Below are 4,043 nucleotides of genomic sequence, written 5' to 3'. Positions count from 1 at the left end.
GGTCAACCACTGTGAGTGAAAACCATTTTAAAGAAAATATTCCCCCCTCCCTGCTGTGTCCATAATTGGGAGTTTGTCTGGGTAAATTTTCTGTTAAGACCAGGTTGTAACTGAAAGAGTTGATGCTTGAGATTTGCTTCAGAATAATATTAGAGTGGTAAAATAGAAGTTACAGTCTCAGAATCCCACAGGGGCAGTGCTACTCTGTCCTATATGGTCCCCATGAGTCAGAATCGACCTGATGCCAGGGAGCTTGTGTGTTCATGTTTTGGAAAGTAGACAGATGTGCATCAGGATGGTGCAACCTTGGCCCAGGGTTGATGGTCTTTGGGGCTAAGCAATGAGTCCAGGAAAGTGTATTATGCTATTCTGTTTGCTTTTTGGGTGTTCTAGATTAATTACAATATACATTTTAAAAAACAAGGCAAAAGCTGTCCCAGCTGTCTTCCAGGAAGTAGCCAGTGAGCTCGAACCACAGAGCTCCAGTAAAATAGTCACTGCCGTTACATAAATTCTGACATCTAGTGATCCTATAGGACAGGGTAGAACTGTCCCCTTGGGTTTCTGAGGCTGTACTTTTTTTTTTTAACAGCGCCGCCTGGGTTTATTTGTACAACCAACAGCACAAGAAGACACCAGCGCCATGCAGGCCGCAGCCCAGGCTCACACCAGTCCCTCTCGCCCTCACACAGAGAACTCTACTTTGTGGGGGCCTGGGTACCTTTGGGAGCTTTTGCTGGAGTCGTGGCCTTGGCTGGAGCGTCAGCCTTGCTTTGTGCCTTGGCCTTGGGCCGGCAGAACCTCAGACCCTTGGCAATACGTGCCCGAGCCCGCTTGCCAAGCTTGGGGTGGGCGATGTGGGCCAGTCGGCTGAGCTTGTGGTTGACGCCCATTGGGATCTTGGCCTTGACCTCTGTGGGCTTCACAAGATCCTTGATGGCCTCGGCGCGAGCAGCGCAGCCTTGGCGTTGTTGGCTTGCATTTTCTTCAGGCCTTTCTTGTTGTGCTTCTTGGCGAAGCACATGTTCTGCAGGAACTTGGGGTCCACCCCCTTAAGAGATTCGTATCGTTGTGACCGGGTTTTTTTGATGCCGTTTCTTTGCCATTTCCGGGATTGGTTGTACGTGGTGTGGTTCTTGGACTTGGCCATGTCTGCACCGACGCCTCAATTCGAGGCTGTACATTTTTATGAAAGCAGAAAGCCGCCTCTTTCTCCTACGGAGAGGCTGGTGGGTTTGAACAGCCAACTTTATGGTTAATAGATCAATGCATCATCCACTGGGCCACCAGTGCTCTGTCTGCCATGGTTGGAGCCGCCTGAAGAAGCTCCGTCCTTCACATGCTACCGTCTCCAGTAGGCTCTGGGCAGTAAAGAAACAAGTGCCTGTGGAGGGCTTCTCTTCCTTCAGTCATTCTTCCTCTCATTCATTCATTCATTCCTTAAGCCACGCTGATTTTGAAAACAAAAAATGCTGGCTAATGGAAAGTCTGGCAAAGAGGTGGTGCTCAATAAATATTTGTTAAATGAATGAATGGAAGAAGGGAGATGCTGTCAAGAAACACCTTTAATTATGGAACTCTGTTGACAAGATATCAATATTCAATCTGCTCCATGTAGAACCTGCCAGAATCTCTACCGCAAATGCTCTTTGGAAGGCCGCGATGACTTGGCCAGGCAAACATTACCTCCGAAACACTGCAGAGGCGTCCCCAGCTTGAGATTTGTTCTCAGTGACAGGCTCTGAAACCCTGAAATCAAGTCTTCTGGCTTTGAGTGACAAGGATGTCAAAAAGATAGAAATTAATCTTTCAAAATATAGTTTGTGCTTGTTGAACTGAAAACCCTTTTTTCTTCGCCCCCCCCCCCCCTTTCCTCCCCTGCTTCTTCTGCCTGGAGAACCTTTTTGAATATGCTGACTTCATGATGTCGACTTAATTGCCTTAGTAATTTTAATCGCAGTTAATGTTCGGCGGATCTTGGTTATGTTTCGTTGATAAGGATCTAAATGGACAGTTATACATCTTCTTCTATTCCATGTGTAGACTTCCCAGTGTTTATTCAGGCTGGTGTTTAGGGTCTTCACCTGAACCACCGCTATTCATGGAGGGCCTACTATGTGCCAGGTGTTTTGTGTTGCACAATGGATTGAGAAAGCGTGGTTTATACCTTCAAAGAATTAACTACCTCAGAGGGAAGAAAGGCAATATCCCTTTGACTCCAGTAGAGGCAAGTTGATTGCTTTAAAAAATAAACACGGCCATTGTCATAAATTCCGTGCAGCTTTCTGGCACGTACCATGCTGCTCAGCTGCATTCTACTCCCCAGTCTGCTTCCCTGCAGGGCAACACGCACTGGCCATCCTTCACCCTACTGTTTCTATTTGTCTTCACACATGTGAAGGTAAACAGAGCCAGGGCTGAGAAAAGTTGAGAAGCTGGGATCATCGGTGTAACCCGAGTGTCCCAGATGTCCCCCAGACTTATGCAGGCCCCGGACCCTGAGTTTGTTGGCTTTCTTTTAAATACATTTTACATTTAGAACTGTTTTCAGATTCCTGGGGGAGGGGGGGTGTAAAATCACTAAGAGAGTAGGGTACATTTGTTACCATGAATGAGCCAGTATTTGAATAGAAAAATAAACAGTTGTCACCATATCAATCCTGACTCCCAAGGACCCTCTCAGGGGCGAGCAGGACCTTCTCCAGGCTGTGACCTTGCAGAAGCACATTGCCAGGCCTTTCTTGTGAGGTGCCTCTGGGTGGCGTTGTAGAGCAGGTCCTTTGGCTAGTCGTCAAGAGCTTAACCGCTGAGCCCCTCCAGGACTCCCGTGAGCCAATAATGGTACTTTAGTGACCGAGGCCCAGGCTTTTTTTAAGTCTTTAGGTTTAAGCTTTGTTCCTATTTTCATGAGTGTCTGAAATTGAGAGAACATTCAAAAGAACTATAATATGGCGGGAAGAACTTAGACTTGCCATGGAATAATTGTTTATAGCATACATAGGCCAAGACATTTCGTGAAGCCCCCATGGGGTGTTTCCTCCTTGGCCTGTGCCCCTGCCTCCATCTTGAGACTCAGCTGACCCCTCTCCTGGTTCCACCACCACAGCCCTCGGCTCTTTAGCCTCCCACACTTCTCCTGATCCACAGAGAGAGGAAATACGAATAAACTTGCTTTCTTTGAAAGGAAAGAGAACGCTGATGGTACGTTCTGTTGGTTCCAATACAGGCAACTTCATAGCTTGTTGTTCCAAGTACTAATTGCCTCGTGTCTCCAAGGTCCTCATCAAGAACATGACCTTCCCTTGGCCTTGAGATAACCAAAAAGGCTCATTAAGATGGTTGGTCTAAAAAAGTTGAATTTGGTTCTCCCGCTTGAGAGACCCAGAAGCAATATTTTAAGTTACTTTATGGTCTTACCCCCTGCTAGCCAGCAAGTCAAAGCAGATAGAAACTCTGAACACATTACCTTCATTCTTCTTCAACCCTATTTTCAGGACCATATCTTCAGCGTACTGCCACACAAATGTCCTCAGATAGGCAGTTTTGACATCTTAAATTCTTTTTTTTTTTTTTAAAAAAAACATTGTTTTATTGGGGGCTCGTACAACTCTTATCATAATTCACACATACACCCATTGTGTCAAGCACATTTGTACATTTGTTGCCATCATCATTCTCAAAACACTTGCTTTCTGCTTGAGCCCTTAGTATCAGCCACTCATTTTTCCCCCTTCCTCCCCGCTCCCCTCTCCCTTATGAACCCTTGATGATTTAGAAATCATTATTATTTTGTCATATCTTACACTGTCCGATGTCTCCCTTCACCCACTTTTCTGTTGTCCATCCCCCAGGGAGGAGGTTATATGTAGATCCTTGAATTCTTAAAGCTCTTTCCCAATCCCAACTAGATAAGAAAGGGATCGAGTAAGAATGTGAGGATAGTCTTCATGGGTCATGACCTCTGCCCCAGATGGCAACTCTGCCCTGGCTGCCAAGGTTCTGCTGCCCGTTTATAAATCAACCGCGGACTGCAGATTGCAATG

At 46.2% G+C, this 4,043-nt stretch overlaps 1 pseudogene; it reads right to left on the bottom strand.

Moving 5' to 3' along the window:
* Nucleotides 1-597: 597 nt before the first annotated feature.
* On the bottom strand, nucleotides 598-1,150 carry LOC101640154 (annotated as a pseudogene).
* Between the last annotated feature and the right edge of the window lie 2,893 nt (nucleotides 1,151-4,043).

This window comes from Echinops telfairi, unplaced genomic scaffold (genome assembly GCF_000313985.2).
Source record: "Echinops telfairi isolate 266 unplaced genomic scaffold, ASM31398v2 ScPeMD7_3;HRSCAF=10, whole genome shotgun sequence".
In the NCBI taxonomy this organism is placed as follows: Eukaryota; Metazoa; Chordata; class Mammalia; order Afrosoricida; family Tenrecidae; genus Echinops; species Echinops telfairi.
The sequence above is the reverse complement of the archived record's forward strand: the minus strand, read 5'-3'. Positions and strand labels throughout refer to the sequence as shown.